This window comes from Myotis lucifugus, unplaced genomic scaffold, assembly GCF_000147115.1.
Source record: "Myotis lucifugus unplaced genomic scaffold, Myoluc2.0 scaffold_13, whole genome shotgun sequence".
Classification (NCBI taxonomy): Eukaryota; Metazoa; Chordata; class Mammalia; order Chiroptera; family Vespertilionidae; genus Myotis; species Myotis lucifugus.
The window spans coordinates 929,425-952,379 of NW_005871061.1; positions in this window are offsets into that span (position 1 = coordinate 929,425).

The following is a 22,955-nucleotide window of genomic DNA, read 5'->3' on the forward strand; positions in this document are numbered from 1 at the left end:
GCTGAAACCGGCTCCCTAACATTCCTCGAGGGGTTCTGAATTGCAAGAGGGCACAGGCCAGGCTGAGGGACCCCACTGGTGCATGATCGGGCCAGGGATGAACCACGGGTGGGCTCCAGGGCATGTTTGACCCATCTTGGCTGGACCCCAGCAGCAAGCTAACCTATTGGTCGGAGCATCTGCCCCCTGGTGGTCAGTGCACATCATAGCAACTGGTTGACCAGTCGACTTTCTGCCCCCTGGTGGTCAGTGCATGTCATAGCGAGCAGTTGAATGGCCTTAGCATATCATTAGCATATTACACTTTGATTGGTTGTTCTGCCGTTTGGTCTATTTGCATATTACCCTTTTATTATATAGGACTAGAGGCCTGGTGCATGGATTCGTGCACTGGTGGAGTCCCTCGACCTGGCCTGTGCCCTCTCGCAATCTGGGACCCCTCAGGGATGTGGGAGAGTAGGTTTCGGCCCGATCCCGGCAGGCCAGGCCAAGTGACCCTACCAGTGCACGAATCCGTGCACCAGGCCTCTAGTATGCATATAAGATGTTTGGTTAATATCTTCCCCCCTCCTCCCTTCCCTCTGAGATTCATCAGTCTGTTCCATGTTTCCATGCCTGTGGTTTCTTGCTCCTTCATTGAGCGTCTGCCCCCTGGTGGTCATTGGGTGTCGTAGCTACTGGCCAATTGGCTGGTCGGCTGATTGGCCAGTTGCTAAGGCTTTTATATATATAGATGGAAAAAAATTCTGCCTCAAAGGCTTTTTGTAAGAATTTCATACATGTAAGTCAATTGCCTAGCAAGTGTCTAACATGTGATTCCTTGATGGATACGCACTGAGTGGCTAGATTATTATGACTACCTGATGTTTGTAGGCAAATTAGCTATAATTTCACACTGAAGTTGCTAGAGGGCCAGACCATTATAAATAGGGAAGCAGGTTGTTTACCAGGACAGCAGAAGTGATTTTTTTCTGAAGATATGGGTAAACAATGCAATTTAACAGCCTTTGAACATGGGATGATTGTTGGCACTCGGAGCCATGGAGCAAGTATCAGCAAAACAGCCGAAGGCCTGTTCGAACACCTTTGCTGTCTGCAGTTACCAAGATAAAACGTCTCCAATTCGAACAGGAACACAAGGATTGGACAGTTGAGTATTGGAAAAAAAGTCATGTGGTCTGATGAATCATGATTCCAGTTGCATCATGCAGATGGCAGAGAGAGAATTTGGCGGAAACAGCATGAAAGCATGCACCCCACATGCATGAGTACAATGCTTCAAGCTGGTGGGGGCAGTGTTATGGTTTGGGGCATGTTTTCCTGGCATGATTTGGGCCCTTTAATTCATGTGGAACAACGTCTGAATAGCACAACATACCTAAGTATTGTTGCTGATCAAGTTCATCCTATCATGTTGATGGCATATCCCAATGGAGATGGCTTCTTCCAACAAGACAATGCGCCATGCCACGGTGCTCGTATTGTGCAGGAGTGGTTTCAAGAATATGAGGGAGACTTTACCTTGCTTAGGTGGCCCCCACAATCACCAGATCTCAATCTAATTGAGCATTTGTGGGACGAAGTTAAAAGAGCCATCAAGCAGCTGGTTCCACAACCATCAAATCTCACAGAACTGGACAGTGCTATTCATCAGGCATGGTGTCAGATTCCTCGCATCACCTTTCAACATCTCGTGGAGTCAATGCCAAGAAGAATTGCCGCAGTATTGAAGGCAAAAGGTGGCCCAACGAAGTACTGATGGGGTGGTCATAATAATCTGGCCACTCAGTGTAGTTCTCCTCTTGCTTCTTCTGCCTTTCAAATCTACTCCACAATTAGTTTAGATTACAACCATTTAATAGGTAGGAATAACTTCTATATATCCCCCATAGTACCTAGAGCAACACCTTTTGTGTGCCACATCTTAATTAATCTTTGTTAGAAAAATTGATGAATTTAAATGCAAATATCCCTGGAAGTGGTAACACTTTAATATTTTTTAAAATATGTTTTTATGGAATTCAGAGAGAGGAAGGGAGAGGGAAAGAGGGATGGAAACATCAATGATGAGAGAGAATCATTGATGGATTGCCTCCTGCATGCCCCTTACCAGGGGATTGAGCCCAAAACCCAGGGATATGCCCTGACCCGGAATCTAACCATGACCTCCTAGTTCATGGGTCAACACTCAACCACTGAGCTGCATCATCCGGGCAACACTTTAATCTTTAGCAATCATTTAAATCTTATGGTGGAAGAATTTCAGACTCTTTTCTTATTAAAATTCAACCTATAAATTACTGAGTGCCTACAATGTGCATACTGTAGGAATACACAAATAAATGAGTTATAAACCTTGTTCCCAATGGGCTTGTTGTATAGTAGAGAATTGGGTTTATTAAAGAGGAGAGAATTTCTTTGTACATACAAGAAAGACTGGAAAGAATAAACCAAAATGAAATGTTTGTCTTCATAATGTGTCTTCCAAATGTCCTACATTGAATATGGTGGTAAAATGGGCACTTAAGGAAGCCCATTCATACAGTTAAGCAACTGATTTATATATATATATATGTATGTATATATATATACATACATACATATATATATATATATATATATATATATATATACATACATATATATATATATCCCAAAATTCACTCAAGTAATTTTGATAGAAAACAGGTTTATAATTAAAAATTGTAAATTTTTTATTGATTCATAAAGTATACAGTATAGGGTTATGTATGGAATAGCATATCAGGTAAATGGCCTCCATGGCTTTGCTGGCACATACGCACCCTTTTGTTGAAATTTTCCATGACCGTTTTGCATAAATGTGGCCAATTCTGATCACCAAAACGGGAAATTACATGACCAGGAAATGACTCATGCAGTAATTGAATTGTTTCTCGGGCTGTATGGCATGTGGCACCGTCTTGTTGAAACCACATGTCGTCCACATCCATATCTTTCAATTTAGGCACAAAAAACTGGATTATCATGTCGCGATAGCGAGAACCATTAACTGTTATTGCTTGAGCAGCTGCATTTCGGTCATGGAAAATTTCAACAAAAGAGTGCGTATGTGCCAGCAAAGCCGTGGAGGCCATTTACCTGATATGCTATTCCATACATAACCCTATAACTGTATACTTTATGAATCAATAAAAAATTTACAGTTTTAAATTATAAACCTGTGTTTTCTATCAAAATTACTTCTTGCGTGAATTTTGGGACACCCTTTACTATTTGCCCTTTCAAATTATATGATAATGGGAATAATACTATTCATTATAAACATGTATAAAATACTGAATAATAAGTAATATAAGGAAAAATAATTTATGACCCCAACATGGAGAGATAAACATTGTTAATAATTTGGTCAATATTTTAATGGACCTTTTTCTTAAGTACCTCTCTATGTACAAAATAGATATAAATTAGTTTTTCAAAATTTGATTCTACTTTAAAGTCAGTTTTATACCCTGCTTTTTGTATCTTGTTAGCATCTTTTGCATATCTAGAGTGTCTTCAAAATCACATTCTTTTTTAAAAAATGATTTCATAATACTTCAGCATCATTTAAATGTACTATATTTCATTTAACTATTCTCTTATTGCTAGATACTAATGTTGTTTCAATGACTGTTGCTTGTGCACATGAGGATGTGATGCATATCCTTGTATATAAAAATTTTTCTGAATTTCTGAATTTTCCTTAGGATAAATTTCTAGAAGTTGAGTGGGTCAAAATTACAAACTTTTTTATTACATGTAATTTACGTATATAAAGAGGTAACATTTACTTATTACTTAGAGAATGCCAGACACTATACTCAGTGACTTGCATATATTGTGAGATTAGTACTGTTAATTCTCTGCATTTTATGAATGAGGAAATGGATCAAGGAGTGAAGCAGTTCCCTTAGTTCAAATCAGGGTTGCCACCTTTGGGGTACTCAACTTAAACCTGTGTTGTTTCTCAGTATGCTGCTGCTGTTCCTTTAGTTCATTTAAGAGGTATGAATGTTTAAAAGGCTCTCGATACATATTACTAATATGCTTTCCAGAAAAGAAATTTACCCTCCCATCAGCAGTACATAAGTGTGTACACTTCACCACATCAGATCTGCATTGAGAATTTCAGTTTTTCATCTTCACCAATTTCATTCATTTAAAAATTTTATTTCATAAAATATTAGTGTGTTAGAATATTTTTCATATACTTATTAGTTATATGTATCTCTTCTGTTTATGTCCTTTTCCATTTTTGTATTGGTGGTTTTGATTGATTCATAAGAGCTCTTTCTAGTATACTGACATCAATCATGTTTTTAATATTTTTCCATTTGTGTTTGCCAATAAATTTGATGGTGTCAACTCTAGCAATGCTTTTATGATTTTTTCCATTGTTTTTATGCTTAGAAAGGTTTTCCCAGTCTCAGGATTAAACATTTGCCTATATTTCATTAAAGCTGTCTTATGTGGGGTTTTGTTTTTTTTACATTTAATACTGATGACTAATTCAGTCCTCATTGGTTTGTAATACTTCGGTTATTGTATGTCAGGTTCTTGTCTTTTTAGTAGATCAATCCCAAGGCTTTTTTTCTGTCCAACTTATTTCTTTTTTTATTCTTATTACAGCACTAATATGTTTTAGACATTATAACTTATGTATACATTTTACTATCTTGCCTAGTATACCTTTTACTATCCAAGTCTTCCATCATTATTATTCTTTTTCAAAATTTATTTGCCATTCTCTCCTATTTATTCTTTTAGGTGAACTTTAGAATCACTTTATCAAGGTAAAATAACATTGAATTTTGACTAGCTTGAATTAAACATGTAATTTTTTAAAAATTGCTCTCTTATAAAATACACTTTTCCCATCCAGAATTATGGTATCAATTTTCATTTATTTAAATCTTGGTTGCTGAGAGATATACAAATATCCTTGTTTTTTCTTTGTATAGTCTATTCATTTTTTAAAAGTTATTCCTAGGGACTTTATGCTATTTTTTAAAATCATGAATGGATTTTTTATCTATTATATCTCTAACTGGTTGCTGCTGGCTTACAGGAAAATTATTGACTGGTATTCAGCCACTTTGCTATATCTTCTGAACTCTCTTGTTAAATCTATGAGTGTTTCAATTGATTCCCTTGGGTGTTCTCTGTATAGACAACTGAATCAGCTGCAAATAATGATGATTTTGTCTCCCTTCCAATAGTTATACCACATTCCTTTTCTCACATCTTACTGTGTTAGCTACAGGCCAGCTTCTAACATGTGCTTGGCCTGGGGCAAGAGTGAAAAATGGAGGCCCACTTACCATACTGTCAAGGAACCATGACTTGGAACACAAAGAGAAGCAAGAAAGCCAATGCTTGTTAGTACTGGGAAAGAATATTATGGAAGAATTTATCGCTATTGAGAGAGAAAGAACTTGACAAATCAATTTATTTTCTCTTACTAAGCACTTCTCAAATTCTCCCTGCATATCAAAGCAGTGTCTGACCTCAGCAGCAGCATAACTCACAAACCTTCATGGCCTTTTGTTTCAAGTACATAGGGCAAGAGATAACAGTGTGGTGATTGCAGGGGGCGGAGAGGGGTAGGTGGAGGTGGAAGAGGGGATAAATGGTAATGAAAATAAATAAATAACAAATAAATTTTTTAAAAAATTCTACCTGGGTAAAGGTAGGCCCTTGGTGCTTTGGGGTCTTCAGGGCTCACCCCTGGATCCTGCAGTTCCTTGCATCCAACCTATCACTGAGTGGTGTGTGCATGTGTGAGGGAGGTGACGGGTGGTGTGGCCCTGGTGCTATTGATGCTTTTGTTTATAGCCACCAGGCTCAGACCACATGCTGGGACAAGAATGCGGGGGGGGGGGGGGGGGGTCCTGTATTGGGTGGAGATCTGTACAGCTGCCTTTGTTCTATAAGAACAGAAGGGAATCCCGTTCAACAAGCAGGTGGGGATGGAAGTGAGTGCCTTGTCCTTTCTCCAGAAGCCTCCTTTCATTTCCCCTCTGCACCTCCCTCAACTGGAGGCTCTACATTCACCCTGGACCATTTTATTATCACATTAAAGAATTACGCTTATAGACGTAAACCAGATTTCCTTTGAAAGATACTGCCCAGGATGTAATGAATGTGACTCTCATGTGCCTTATCTTTGGCTACTAGCAGAGACTCACCATGAGATTGCAATTTTATCTTTATTTGGCTCTGGAGGTAAGATAGAATACTAGATTTTTAAACTTACCTTGAAACTATACTGAGATCTAATATCTGATCCCTCGAAGAGGTAGCCCTCTTTGATGTCTCTTAGGGCCTGATAAATTCTGTTCTTTGTTTTTCTTTTCTTTTAAATTTTTATTGATATTTAGAGAGAGAGGGAGAGAGAGATTTGTTGTTTCACTTATTTATGCATTCATTGGGGATTGAACCTGCAACCTTGGTGTATCAGGATGATGCTCTAACCAATTGAGTTACCGGGCCAGGGCAGAAATTCTGTTCTTGATACATCTCTCTCCTTAAATCCTTTCTACCACTTAGATATTTGTAGGTTTTTGCTTCAACTGTAAAGGTCTCTGGGTGGTTTCTGTACCAGGCGTCACAAACTCACATGCCACCAGAAGGTAAAGAGTTAATATAAACGTGTAAATCCTGTAAGGTAATAGGCAACAGATATTAAGGGGTTTTTTTGTATTGTGACCTCTGAATACTCTAGAAATTCTTGGTGACAGCGAATGAGGCCACCAGTTACAGTGCAGACTATCTTGCATTCTTCAGTGGTTGTCAAAATGTGGTCTGAGGATCCCAAGTGGTCTATTATTTCCTTGAGGTACTTTGTGGGTTGGTCTCTTAGAGTATTAGGGTTACTTTGTTTTTGGTTTGCTTTTACTTGTTGTCTTATCCAAAGAAGCATCATTTTTCACATTTGTTATGGGAGAGGTTTGCAAGGTAGATGTTCTGCAGAGTCATTTACCTTATCATAGTGGTTCTAAAATCTAACCGAAAGATTGTGAGATCTATGTAGGCTAAAGTGGGATGCTTTAATTTTATCACTAGCTACCATCTAGTGAGTGATCATTCTGTGCTAGGCATTGTACAATTATAATGCATTACATACACCAGCCCATTCAATCCTCAAAGACAGCAGTATGAAACAAGTCAAATGGGTTCTATTATTATGCCTATTTTTACCCATGGGAAAATTGAGGCTCTGAGAGGGTAGGCCATTTGCCCAATGTCATCTTCTCATTAGGGGCAGAGGTAGAAATTGAGTCTGCACAACAGCAGAGCCTATTTTTTGTACCATTATTGATTCTTAACCTTGCCTGACAGAATCACCTGCAAATTTGTTTTCAATGCATATAAGTAGGGCCTATCTACAGAGATTCTGATTTAATTGGTCTGGGGTAGAGTGGCCAGCACTTATATTTTTTAAAAGCTTTCCAAGTGATTCTAATGTGCAGCCACACTAATGAACACTGCAATCTGCTTTGTTGCCTCAAAACTCAGCGACCTCAGCTGTATCTCAGGGAAATACAAGGTACATGGTGGGAAATGAGTGAAAAGTGAGAGAAACAAGTTTATGGTGGGGTGAGTTTTATGCTCTACTTATGCCTCTCTCTGTCTGATGAAGGCAACAGATGTTCTTTATAAGGTAAGTGTGAATAACAAGCTCTGAGGAGAATTTGCACGGCAATGGCTCTTTCCGCAGCTTCACAGGTAGTGCTAATTCAGACCCTACGTGGCATCAGATTGAATGTGTCAGTTGTATCATAATCCCAACTGACAAGCAGATATCCTAGGGAAATACTGTTCTTCTACTTTAACTCTTTGAGTTGCTTCCAAAAGAAAAACAAGATCATATTGTACATGCATCAGCTTTTTGTAGCTGTCAGGACTATGTTGGAATCTGAGCCTAACCCAGATATGTCCAGCCCTTTCTAGATATATTATGTTCTGTGAGCACTGCCTATGTGCTGTGTTCTCTCCCATGGTGGAGTTTCTAGCCAGTTGTCTGGTCTTCCTGGAGAGGCAGAGGCAGCAACTGAAACCCAAACGTCAGATCTTTGCCAGGATCCCTGAGCACTGAGCCATGAGGAGAGAGCAAGTCTGCTTCGTTTCATTGTACCTGTAGTCTTTTTTGCCCTTGACTGGAGGCCATGGAGTACAGAGTGAAGGTCCTCTACTCCAGAAACATCAGCATCACCTAGAAACTTGTTAGAAATGCCAATTCTCAGGCCCTGCCCCAGACCCACTAAATCAGAAACTCTGGAGATAGGACCCAGCAGACTGTTTTAACAAGCCCTCCAGGGATTTTTATGCACACTAGAATTTGAGAACTGCTGGTTAAAAATAAAAATATTAAAAGTGGAGACACAGACACCAGACAGCTGAATTCAAGTTCTGATTCCACTACCTACTATGTGACATTGGGCAAACTACTGATCCCTCCCTAAGTCTCAGTTACCTCATCTGTAAAATACAACTACCAATTTTCTTATCTATAAAATAGGTACTTACATGGGATAATGCACATAGATCACTCAGCACAGCACAAAGTACAGAGTAAGGATTCAATAAATGTTGAATCTGTATTATTATCATAAGGACAGTTCTGGATAATCACTTTCATTTCCAATGTGATTGAATTCCTTTGGAAAATATCCTGATTACTATAAGATCAGAAACCAAAATGCATCTTAAAACTCAATGGGTATGGGACAAAAGTATTTAATCTACCAGTTTCTTCACAGAATTGTTGAACATAAAGGGAGGCACTTTAAAAGCAATCTAGTCCAACCTAACAATTGCTTTTAAAAGAAATAACAGGTGCATAGCATCAGGAAAGAAAGATAAGCGGCTGAGGATGGTGATTTGGAGAGGAGTGAAATTATAGCCCCTCAGTTGTTATAGAATTTGGGCCCTTGATGCTGAGTCAAGGCATGAAGTTGAAGTCCATATACTGATAGCATTCTGGTGTGCAGCAGGACATGGGACAGATGTCTCCATGTTATTTCTCTATATCTAGCCTTGAGGGATGAGCGGCCATAGTCAGAATGCTATTGACATTTAATTGCAAATTTTAGCACTATAAAAAGCAAAGGGTTGGGATCTTATTAAGTGAGAAATTGCACATCAGCACCAGCCATGTACATCTGAGGTAGTAAATATCTGTTACCCTAGAAACCAGAACATAAAGGTAGCTAGGTAGTTTGGTGACGGTTTCCAGGGTAATTCATCCCACATACAACATAAGAGTTTTTCTATTATGTTAACTCATTCTCTACATGCCCACTGGACTTTCACTCAATGTTTCACTATCATCTCCCTCTCCCAAAAGACTCCCTTTATGACTTTCCTATTTTTTAAGTGCCAGTGCCATTTTCCTAAGTACTATTGTCAAAACCCTTGATAAAAATAAACAAAAAACAAACAAACAACAGCAAAAAAACTCCCTTGATGTTTATCATGAACCGAAAGGCCCCAAAAGTAGTATGCATCTACACACCTAAGAGATATATTTCTTGACTTAGACACATAAATCAGGAAATGATGACTCTTCAATTGAAAAATATTTTTTAAAGTTCACTGTAGTTGAAACTAGCCATCTTTAACTCTTCCCCCAAACAACTTCTTGTAAATATAATTTGTAGATATTCTGCCAATGAAATTAAGATGCTTCTCAATATCTCACCTGGGAGCTACCAACTTAGAATGTAATTCATGTTAAATGAGCTGTTACCTTGGCAACTGTAGCATGTAATGAGGATAGGAGGCAGGTAATATTGTAATGACAGAAGATTCTGGTAACTAGTTAGAGACAGTGGAAAAAAGAACATGGGAGAGTCAGTGTTTGTCCAGCACTGTTCAAGTAACTGGAACACCAGTCTGGTAGATGTGTTACAAATAACCCAGTCAAAGAGCCCTCAAAACCATTCAGCTCCATGTGTTCAAATTGCAAGTGACCTTCTGATTGCTAGTTTGGTTTCTCAGGTACATTAATAGCTGGTAGGTATAACTCCAGAAAGGAGATAAGAATATTTTAGTCACTAAAAACTATATTTTTCACTGACATCTGGCTTGAAAGCCAGTCCCCTATAAATCCTCTGTGTACATTAGTCCCCAAGAGTCTAAATCACTTCCACAGGAATTGATCAAATCTAGTTCTCAGTTTTACAATCTGGACTATGGGGTTTTCACCAAGATTCATCAATTCACATTTTTCTCTGATATTATACTTTTTCTTATTATCAATGTAATGCCTGTCCATTGAAGAAAAATTGGAAAGTATAGAAATGGAAAAGCAGTCAAAAAATGAATCACCCTCAAGCTCACTATCTAGAGCAGGGGTGGGCAAACTTTTTGACTCGAGGGCCACAATGGGTTCTTAAACTGGACCGGAGGGCTGGAACAAAAGCATGGATGGAGTGTTTGTGTGAACTAATATAAATTCAAAGTAAACATCATTACATAACGGTCTTTTTTTTTTTTTTTTTTAGTTTTATTCATTTCAAACAGGCCGGATCCGGCCCGCAGGCTGTAGTTTGCCCACGGCTGATCTAGAGTAAACAGTATCTAGATTAAACACTCAGCATATTGCCTTTTAATACATTTTTTATTTGCAAACTGCAGATTACACTGAATGCACAATTCTTTATTTTACCTTTTTAAATTAAGGTTGCCTTCTTCACATATTTCCATGTTACTACAAACTTTCAAAGACACAATTTTAAGTTACATTTTTATTGAAGAATAACATACATACAGAAAAGTATACATATCCAAAGAGTACAACTCAATAAATTTTCACAAAGTGAACACACCTGTATAACCAGAATCCAGAATATTACCAGCTCTCAGAAGCCCCCTAATGCCCTCTGCCAATCACCCCACTCCCTAAAGGTAATGATAGCCCTGGCTGATGTGGCTCAGATGGGTGGGCATTGTCCCATCCACCAAAAAGTTGCTGGTTAGATTCACAGTCAGGGCACACGCCCAGGTGCAGGCTCCATTCCTATCAGGGGGCTGCCTAAGCAGATTGATGTTTCCCTCTCACATTGATGTTTCTCTTTCTCTTTCCTTCTCCCTTCCTCTCTCTCTAAAAATTAATAAAAACATTTTTAAAAATAACGGACAAGAGGGTGGTGAAGACCTGGGGATGGGTAGGGGCTGGGCAGACAGGGTTAAAGGGGGAAGGGAATGGGAGACATCTATAATACTATTAACAATAAAAAATATAGCCCTGACTGGTTTGGCTCAGTGGATAGAGCGTCAGCCTGTGGACTGAAGGATCCCAGGTTCGATTCCAGTCAAGGGCATGTACCTTGGTTGCGGGCACATCCCCAGTGGGAGGTGTGCAGGAGGCAGCTGATCGCTGTTTCTCTCTCATCGATGTTTCTAACTCTCTATCCCTCTCCCTTCCTCTCTGTAAAAAATCAATAAAATATATTAAAAATATATTTGAAAAATAAAGGTAATGGGAGGGAGAAACCAAGATGGCGGCATAGGTAAACACCGGAGATTGCTGCCTCGCACAACCACTTCAAAATTACAACTAAAAGACGGAACGGACATCATCCAGAACCACAGGAAGGCTGGCTGAGTGGAATTTCTACAACTAGAAGGAAAGAGAAAAGCATACCGAGACTCAGAGGAGCTTCGGTGCGGAAGTAAAATACAAAGGTGCGGAGGTGCATGCGGAGAGGGCTGGCGGCTGAGGACACGATTGTCTTTTTCAATCGGGAGGGAGTCTCAGGCTCTGAGCTCCAGTTCCGGCGAGTCTCTGGGAACCCAGACTCATAAGGGAAAACGGGACTATCTGGCATCGGTCAGACCTTGAGAGCAGCTTTCTCTCGGAGGCACTCGCAGTGATAGCCAGGACCTCTGAAGGCAGGACTGAGAGCAGCCATACTGTTCCCTCAGCCCACCCTGTTGATCCCCTGGGACCCCGCCCTGCCCAAGCCGTGCCCGGAGGCTTTTGCATGTGAAAGGCCCAGCCCTTTGTAATCTGAAAATAACTTAACAAACTGCAGCTGCCCCCAGGCCCCAGGGCAACTTGCATTGCTTTACAGCTGGCTTCTGCAGGCAGAGGCTAGATTAGCACCTCCTTAGATCCAAGAGCCAGTGTACCCAGTGGTCAGAATGGGACTTTCCAATTACAACTCCTCAGATCTATAAGGGACACACTCAGGGGGCAGACTCAGTGAGCACCAAAGCCCCACTGAAGCAAGTCTTGCCCCAGAAGGGTGTCTTCAGCACAGAAGTTCTCCCACCGTAGACACAGCTGATTCTCACAGCCAATTGGCCTGGAGGTCAAATCCTCCCAGTTTTACCTACAACAATCAAGGCTTAACTATAACAAGACTGTGCACAAAGCCCACAAGGGGGTGCACCAAGAGTGTCTACCTCAGGTAATTGGGACACAGCACAGAAAGCCACTCTATCGACACAGCGAAGCATAAAAAATGCTGAGACAAAGAAATAGGACACAAATGACAGAAATGGAGGAAAGCAAACTACTGGATATAGAGTTCAAAACCACACTTTTTAGGTTTTTCAAGAATTTTCTAGAAACCACCGATAAATGTAGTGAGATCCTCAAGAAATCCAGTGAGACCCTCGATGTTGTGATAAAGGACCAACTAGAAATTAAGCATACACTGACTGAAATAAGGAATATTATACAGACTCCCAACAGCAGACCAGAGGATCGCAAGAATCAAGTCAAAGATTTGAAATACGAAGAAGCAAAAAACACCCAACCAGACAAGCAAAATGAAAAAAGAATCCAAAAATACGAAGATAGTGTAAGGAGCCTCTGGGACAGCTTCAAGCGTACCAACATCCGAATTATGGGGGTGCCAGAAGAAGAGAGAGAGCAAGATATTGAAAACCTATTTGAAGAAATAATGAAGAAAACTTCCCCTACCTGGTGAAAGAAATAGACTTACAAGTCCAGGAAGCACAGAGAACCCCAAACAAAAGGAATCCAAAGAGGACCACACCAAGACACATCATAATTAAAATGCCAAGAGCAAAAGACAAAGAGAGAATCCTAAAAGCTGCAAGAGAAAGAAAGTCAGTTACCTACAAGGGAGTACCCATACGACTGTCAGCTGATTTCTCAACAGAAACTTTGCAGGCCAGAAGGGAGTGGCAAGAAATATTCAAAGTGATGAATACCAAGAACCTACAACCAAGATTACTTTATCCAGCAAAGCTATCATTCAGAATTGAAGGTCAGATAAAGAGCTTCACAGATAAGAAAAAGCTAAAGGAGTTCAGCACCACCAAACCAGTATTATATGAAATGCTGAAAGGTATCCTTTAAGAAGAGGAAGAAGAAGAAAAAGGTAAAGATACAAATTATGAACAACAAATACACATCTATCAACAAGTGAATCTAAAAATCAAGTGAATAAATAATCTGATGAACAGTATGAACTGGTGGTTATAATAGAACCAGGGACATAGAAAGGGAATGGACTGACTATTCTTGGGGGGGAAAGGGGTGTGGGGGGTGCGGGAAGAGATTAGACAATAATCGTGCACCTATGGATGAGGACAGTGGGTGGGGAGTAAGGGCGGAGGGTGGTGTGGGAACTGGGTGGAGGGGAGTTATGGGGGGAAAAAAGAGGAACCAATGTAATAATCTGAACAATAAAGATTTAATTTAAAAAAATAAAGGTAATGGTGACATCCCGACTTCTAACACCATACCATGAATGTAATTTTAGTGGCTTTGCAATAGTTTATGGAAAGACCATATTTTATGTAACCATTCCCCATTTATCTAATGTTGGACATTAAAGACGCTTTTTATTTTTATTTTTTTAATTCTTTATCATTTAAAGTATCACATATGTCTCCTTTTCCCCCCATTGACCTTTCCCCAGCCACTCCTACCCCTCAGCACATGCCCTCACCTCCCTACTGTCATGTCCATTGGTTATGCTTACATGCATGCATACAATCCTTTGGTTGATCTCTTAGCCCCCTTACCATCCTCCCCTGCCTTTCTTCTGAGTTTTCAAGATCTGTTTAATGCTTCTATGTCTCTGGATCTATTTTTGTTCATCAGTTTGTGTTGTTCATTATGTTCCACAAATGAGTGAGATCATGTGATATTTATCTTTCTCCAACTGACTTATTTTGCTTAGCATAATGCTCTCCATGGCCATACATGCTGTTGCGAATGGTAAGCGTTCTTTCTTTTTTACAGCAGAGTAGTACTCCATTGTGTAGATATACCACAGTTTTTTAATCCACTCATCTACTGATGGGCACTTAGACTGTTTCCAAATCTTAGCCATGGTAAATTGCACTGATAGGAACATAGGGGTGCATATATATCCTTTCTTTTTTTAATTTTGTTTTATTGCTTAAAGTATTACAAAGAGTATTACATATGTCTCCTTTTTCCCCCCCTTGACCTTCCCCTGGCCTCCCCTAGCCCCCAGTGTCTTGTGTCCATTGGTTATGCTTATATTCAAGTCCTTCAGTTAATCTCTTACCCCCCGCCCCCAACCCTCCCGGCCTTCCCGCTGTAGTTTGACAGTCTGTTCGATGATGCTCTGCCTCTGTATCTATTTTTGTTCATCAGTTTATAGTGGTCTTTATTATCCATAAATGAGTGAGATCATGTGGTATTTTTCTTTCCTGGACTGGCTTATATCACTTAGCATAATGCTCTCCAGTTCCATCCATGCTGTTGGAAATGGTAAGAATTCCTTCTTTTTATAGCAGCATAGTATTCCATTGTGTAGATGTACCACAGTTTTTTAATCCATTCATCTGCTGATGGGCACTTAGGCTGTTTCCAGATCTTAGCTATGGTAAATTGTGCTGCTATGAACATAGGGATGCATATAGCCTTTCTGATTGGTGTTTCTGATTTCTTGGGATATATTCCTAGAAGTGAGATCACTGGGTCAAATGGGAGTTCCATTTTTAAGTTTTGAGGAAACTCCATACTGTTCTCCACAGTGGCTGCACCAGTCTGCATTCCCACCACCAGTGCACAAGGGTTCCTTTTTCTCCACATCCTTGCCAGCACTTGTCGTTTATTGATTTGTTGATGATAGCTATTCTGATAGGTGTGAGCTGGTACCTCATTGTTGTTTTGATTTGCATCTCTCAGATGATTAGTGACTTTGAGCATGTTTTCATATGTCTCTTGGCCTTTTGTATGTCCACTTTCGAAAAGTATCTATTCAGGTCCTTTACCCATTTTTTGATTGGATTGTTTATCTTCCTTTTGTTAAGATGTATGAGTTCCCTATAAATGTTGGAGATTAAAACCTTATCAGATATAATATTCGCAAATATGTTCTCTCATGCAGTGGGCTTTCTTGTTGTTTTGTTGATGGTTTCTTTTGCTGTGCAGAAGCTTTTTATTTTGATGTAGTCTGATATGTTTATTTTCTTCTTAGTTTCCATTGTCCTAGGAGCTGTATTGGTAAAGATATTGCTACAACATATGTCTGATATTTTGTTACCTATAGATTCTTCTAAGATTTTTATGGTTTCTCATCTTATGTTTAAGTCTTTTATCCATTTTGAGTTTATTTTTGTGTATGGTATAAATTGGTGGTCTAGTTTCATTTTTTTGCATGTATCTGTCCAATTTTCCCAACACCATTTATTGAAGAGATTGTCTTGACTCTATTGTATGCTCTTGCCTCCTTTGTCAAATATTAATTGAGCATAATGGCTTGGGTGGATTTTTGGATCCTCTATTCTGTTCCATTGGTCTATATGTCTGTTCTTGTGCCAGTACCAAGCAGTTTTGAGAACAGTGGCTTTGTAATGTAGCTTGATATCTGGTACTGTGATCCCTCCAACTTTGTTCTTCTTTCTCAGGATTGCTGTTGCTATTCGGGGTCTTTTTTTATTCCATGTGAATTTTTGGAAAGTTTGTTATAGGTCTGTGAAATATGCCAATGGTATTTTAATGGGGATTGCATTGAATCTATAGATTGCTTTTGGGTAGTATGGACATTTTAATGATGTTGATTCTACCAACCCATGAACACGGTATACTCTTCCATTTGTTTATGTCTTCCTCTCTCTTTTTGCAACATCTGTTGTTTCCCAAGTACAGGTCTTTTACTTCCTTAGTTAAGTTTATTCCTAGGTATCTTAAATTTTTTTTTGTTGTAATGGTAAATGGGGTTGTTCTTTTAGTTGCTTGTTCTGTGAGTTCATTATTGGTATATAAAAATGCCATAGATTTCTGGATGTTAATTTTGTATCCTGCTACATTGTGGAATTCACTTATTAAGTCTAGTAGTTTTTTGATGGAGTCTTCAGGGTTTTCTATGCACAATGTCATCTGTGAATAATGACAGTTTTACTTCTTCTTTTCCAATTTGGATGCCTTTTATTTCGTCTTGTCTGATTGCTATGGCTAGCACTTCCAGTCCTATGTTGAACAGGAGTGGTGAAAGTGGGCATCCCTGTCTTGTTCCTGTTCTTAGGGGAAATGGTTTTAGTTTTTGCCCATTGTGTATGATGTTGGCTATAGGTTTGTCATATAAGGCTTTTATTATGTTGAGGTATGATCCCTCTATTCCCACTTTGCTGAGAGTTTTTATCAAGAAAGGGTGTTGGATTTTGTCAATGCTTTTTCTGCATCAACTGATATGATTATGTGATTTTTTCTCTCAGTTTATTTATGTGATGTATCACGTTTATTGATTTGTTGATATTGTACCAGCCTTGCATCCCGGGAATAAATCCCACTTGATTATGGTATATGACCTTTCTAATGTAATGCTGGATCTGATTTTCTAGAATTTTGTTGAGGATTTTACCATCTGTGTTCATCAGGGATATTTGCCTGTAATTATCTTTCTTTGTAGTGTCTTTATTTGGTTTTGGGATTAGGGTAATGCTGGCTTCATAGAAAGAGCTTGCAAGTGTTCCTTCCTCTTGAATTTTTTGGAATAGTCTGAGGAGGGTAGGTTTTATTTCTTCCTTGAATGTTTGGTAAAACTCCTGTGTGAAGCCGTCTGGACCAGGGCTTTCGTTTGCTGGAAGTTTTTGATTACTGTTTCAATTTCATCAGTAGTTATCGGTCTATTCAGGTTTTTTGATTCTTCCTGATTAACTTTTGGAAAATTGTATTTTTCTAGCAATATGTTCATTTCATCTAGGTTGTCCAGTTTGTTGGAGTAGAGTTGTTTGTAGTATTTTTTTTAATTCTTTGTATGTCTCTGTTTTTAGATGTTACTTCACCTCTTTCATTTCTGATTTTTTTTTAGTCCTCTCTCTTTGTTTCTTGGTGAGCGTAGGTAGAGGTTCATCAGTCTTGTTTATCCTTTCAAAGAACCAGCCCTTGGTTTTATTGATCTTTTGTATTGTTGTTGTAGTTTGTGGGGGTTTTTTTGGTCTCTATGTTTATTTCCGCTCTAATCTTTATTATTTCCTTCCTTCTGCTTATTCTGGGTTTTTCTTGCTGTTCTCTTTATAATTCTTTAAGTTGTAGGGTTAGATAATTTATTACCAGTTTTTCTTGTTTATTGAGGTAAACATGTAGAGCTGTGCACTTCCCTCTCAGGACTGCTTTCACTGTGTCCCATAGATTTTGGATTGTTGTGTTTTCATTGTCATTTGTTTCCAGGATGCTTTTTATTTCTTCTTTGATCTCTTTGGTAACCCAATCATTGTTTAATAGCATGCTATTTAACCTCCAAGTGTTTGATTTTTTAATTGTTTTTATTTTAGTTGATTTTTAATGTTATGCCATTGTGATCTGAGAAGACGCTTGATATGATTTCTATCTTCTTGAATTTGAAGAGACTTTGCCTGTGTCCCGATATATGGTCTATCTTTGATAATGTCCCATGTGCACTCGAGAACAATGTATATTCCATTGCTTTGGGGTGAAATGTTCTGAAGATGTCAACAAGTTCCATCTGATCTACTGAGTTGTTTAGGATTTCTGTTTCTTTGTTGATTTTTTTTGTCTAGAAGATTTATCCAGTGATATCAACGGGGTATTAAAGTCCCCTACTATGATTGTATTGCTGTCGGTCTCTCCCTTGATATCTTCCAGAAGTATTTTGATGTATTTGGGTGCTCCTGTATTGGGTGCATATATGTTTATCAGAGTTGTATCCACTTGTTTTGTTGATCCCTTTAGTATTACGAAGTGGCCTTCCTTATCTCTTGTTATGGCCTTCACTTTGAGGTCTATTTTTTTAAAAAAATATATTTTATTGATTTTTTACAGAGAGGAAGGGAGAGAGATAGAGAGTTAGAAACATTGATGAGAGAGAAACATCGATCAGCTGCCTCCTGCACATCTCCTACTGGGGATGTGCCCACAACCAAGGCACATGCCCCTGACCGGAATCAAACCTGGGACCCTCCAGTCCGCAGGCCGACGCTCTATCCACTGAGCCAAACTGGTTTCGGCTTGAGGTCTATTTTGTCAGAAATAAGTATTGCTATCTCAGCTTTTTTTTTTTTTTAATTTCCATTTGCCCGAAAAATATTTTTCCATTCCTTTACTTTCAGTCTGTGTGAATTCCTTGTTCTGAGATGGGTCTCTTGTAGACGACAGATATATGGGTCATTTTTTTTATGTATTCAGCCACCTGATGTCTTTTAATTGGAGCATTTAATCCATTTACGTTTAAGGTTATATTGAGAAGTACTTGTTTGTAGCCATTTTTATTCTTTATACTTGTGTTCCTTCTTCCGTTTCTATTTCTTCTTTTTACAACAGTCCCTTTAGCATTTCTTGCATTGCTGGCTTGGTAGTAATAAACTCCCTTAGTCTTTTTTTCATATGTGAAGCTCCTGATTTTACCTTCATTTTTGAATGATAGCCTTGGTTTGAATTCAGTCCCTTGTTTTGCATCACTTTGTATACTTCATTTCATTCCCTTCTGGCCTGATGTGTTTCTGTTGAGAAATCATTTGACAATTTAATGGGAGATCCCTTGTAGGTAACTCTGTCTCTCTCTTGCAGCCCTTAAGAATCTCTTGTTGTTGTTCATATTTGCCATTGTAATTATGACATGTCTTGGTGTGAGTCTTTTTGGGTTGATCTTTTTTGGGACCCTCTGTGCTTGTGTGAATTTTTTCTTCCCCAAATAAGGTAAGTTTTCTGTCATTATTTCTTCAAATAGGTTTTCTAATCCTTGCTCCTCTTTTTTTTTTTTGTCTTTTCATAATTTTCTTTCTCTTGCTCCTCTTCTTGTCCTTCTGGCACCCCAATTATATGGATGTTACTTCATTTCATGTTGTCCCAAAGCTCATTTAAGCTCTCCTCTGCTTTCTAGTTTTTTCTCCAATTGCTGTTCAGATTGGGTGTTTTTTCTACCCTGTCATCTAACTCGCTAATTCAGTCCTCTGCTTCTTCTAGCCTACTGTTGAAACCTTCCATTGTGTTTTTTTATTGTGGCTATATCATTCTACATTTCCTCTTGATTCTTACTTATGTTGGTAATTTTCTCTGCCAGCCGGTTTAGGAACTTTATGACCGTTACTCTGAATTCTTTCTCTGACATATTGCTTGCCTCCATTTCATTTAGTTCCTTTTCTGGCTCTTCCTCCTTTTCTTTCCTTGGGGAGTTGTTTCTTTGTCTCCCCATTTTTCTGTCTCTCTCTGGCCCTGGGCACCCAGCTTGGGGTTTGAGAGATTGAAGACTCTATTAGGCCAATGGTCCACAAATTGTTAGCCCAGAGGCTGTGTCTGCCTTGAGTCTCATATCTTTATTGTTTCTGCTCTGAGTTGTATCCCTTCTCCCACGAATCTGATCCATCAATTGTCCCCTTCAGATGCTCAGGGTGGTGGGTGCACATGCACAGTTCCTCTGGTGTGCAACTCCTTGTCAGGACCCAGCGCCCTTTGGTATGCAATTCACTGTGGGGCCCTGGCAGCCATAGCAGGCTGGTGCTTTAGATCCCTCTGGCAGTGCCCACGCAGCATGGTCCTGTGGCCCCTGGCTGGGCACACCAGATTGCCCCTGCAGTGCTCTCGTGTGGTATGGAGTGAGGCGCATGCTGGGTTGCTCTGGGTCACCCCTCCTGGGGCCCTGAGTGAAGCAAGCACAGGTTTCTCTGGGTCACACAATCTGTGCTCTCCTGTGGCCTGGAGTGGGGAATGGGCTGGGTTGCTCTGGATCACTCTGGCAGCAGGTCCCAGGGCTTGGGGTGGAGCAGGCACCAGATGGCTCTGTGTCAAGCTAGCACTGTGGTTGGCAAATCGCGGCTCATGAGCCACATGCGGCTCTTTGGCCCCTTGAGTGTGGCTCTTCCACAAAATACCACGTGCGGGCGCGCACGTACAGTGCGATTGAAACTTCATGGTCCATGCGCAGAAGTCAGTATTTTGTGGAAGAGCCAGTATTTTGTGGAAGAGCCAGTATTTTGTGGAAGAGCCACACTCAAGGATCAAAGAGCCACGGTTTGCTGAGCCGCAGTTTGCTGACCACTGGACTAGCAGCATGATTCTGGGGCCCAGGGCAGGGTTGGGGCACAGGTGTCCCCCTGGCTTGTACTCACTGTAGGTTCTGGAGCCAGATCCTGGGATCCTGGGTCCCAGCAGGCTATTGAGGAGGCCTGGTTCAGGAGGTCACTCTGGTGAGTGCTCACTGCTGATGTCTGGGAGCCTGCTGGGAGTTACTGCGCCACTCAGTGCCAGGGCACAGTGCTGGTTCCACATGGGTTATGGCTGGCAAGCAGCTTTCTCTAGGTGTCCTCTGCCCTTCCTTGTTGAAAATTATCTCCTCAGCTGTGTCTAATTTGTTAATTCCAGGTAGAAGTTCTCTGATTTAGTTGCCTTTCCAGCCTGGCCCCAGGAGGAGGTGCACAATACTTCTGCCTATTCAACCACCACTTTTCTCTTAAAATCTTGAAGATGGTTTTTATTTTTGACCCTGAAACTATTTGGGCATATTTCTTTATCCACATCTCTACTTCCTTAGAATAGATTCCTAGAGATTTCTGGGACAAATGTTATGAAAATTTTAAAGGCTCTTGATTCTAATTGCTTTCTGGGAAGGGTGGATCAGTTCACAATCCTGCCAGCAATGTGTGAGAGTGCCTGTGTCACTGTCTATATAACTTGAGGAATATCAGTGCTTTTTTATTTTTTAGTTTTTTATCAGTGCTTTTTAAATCTTCACCAGTTTGATATATAAAATAATATTATCTACTTGATGTAATTTGTGTCTTCTGTTCTTACCAGTGAGGTAGAACAAAGCACTTTACCTTATATTTCTTTTCTTTTTTAAATTTTTATTTTTGAGAGTATGTTTTTTAAAGCTGGAGATAGTGAAACAAGGAAGGGCCTACTATAAAAGAAGCAACAGGAGAGAGCCTAGGCGGGGGATGCATTGGCTCACTGGAAAGTCAGAGAAAAGGTCGCCTTGGAGATAGGGGGTTAGCCCAGGATGAGCTGCTGCTGCCCATTGCTCCCATGGTTGCAAGTCTCATGGAGTCCCTTAGAGTTTAGGAGAAATATAATTTACTCAAAAAGGAGATTTGAGTGGGCATGCCCCAAGGACTGTGTGCCTACCCTTTATTTATTTTCCTGGAAATTATCTCTTGGTGCCTTTGCCAAGGTCTCTATTGAGGTCTTGTTCTTCATATCAGTTTATATAAGCTCTTTATATAGTAAAGATAATGACCCTTTGCCATACCTGTATATCTTGTTCTGTTTGTTTGCTGTTTATTAATTTGTTAATTACATTTTTGTCATATAGAAGTTTTTAAGGTTTATGTATTAAAATCTACCTACATGATAGGATTTGTGTGTGTGTGTTTTTTAACTTCTTTTCATTTTAGAAAGTCCTCTTCCATCCACATTTCAGCATAATCATCTATATTTTATTTTAGGGATTTTATTATTTGAGTTCTTTTACCTTCAACTAATTCATCTGGAAGTTCAGTTGATGCATGGTGGTAGGCTGAAATTTCAATGGGCATCAACTGGGATGCTTGTTAAAAACCCAGATATTCCTGAGCCTTACCCCCTGAGATTTGGATTCTGTAGGTGTGAGATGGGGTTCAAGAGCCCTCATTTGTTACAATCACGCAGCCAATTACATTGCAGAAAAGCCCCCATCTACATTTTGAGAAATTCTTGCAGATGCTGTGTGGCCGGCCTTACTACAGAGAATTAGCTCCTCCCATCTGGATGACTGCAGCAGTTTTCCTCAGCTTCCAGGTCACTGTACCTTAAAATCTGTTCTACACAGACCTACTAGGATTCTCTTCCAGAAACATCTCATGAAAAACTCTTCATTAGCTGCCAATTGTTAAGGAACTAGATCAAACCCCTCAGCTCAGCACTCCAGAACCTTCATTATCTTCCTGGAACTATTCATCTGATCAGCTGGATCTCCAGTTATTCTGGAATCACTCTCCTAGCCAGCCAGACCTGCCTCCTCATGGGCCTTGGGACACATACTGCTCATTTCTGTTTTCATGCTTCTGCCCCCACCTCCTTTCAGGTTATTCAAACCTATGCATTTAACTCACTTCTCACATTTTCTTCCTTCTCTGACTGCTAAGAAGATCACTGCTTTCCTAGAATTATCAAAACCCATTGTTGCATATTCTGACTTTGTGTATCTTATCTTTCCATCAGCCCATACAATTGAGAGGGCATGTCTTTTAGCCTCTAATACAGTCCTAGTTGGAAGGGAAGCACACCTGAGGAACATGGTTAGTGGAACCAAACTAGCCATAACTGCCAAGTGATTTTAATACATGTTATTTCTAAGAGCTAATGCCATAGCCCTCGGAAATGTTTTGCTTAGACAAAATGAACATGTTAAATATATATATATATATATATATATATAGATATATATATAGATGTAGTCCACTCGTCGGGGGAGGGGGCGGGAGGTGGGTCGAACGTTAGCCGTGGGGAAGTTGGCGCTAGGGACGCAGGGGGGGGG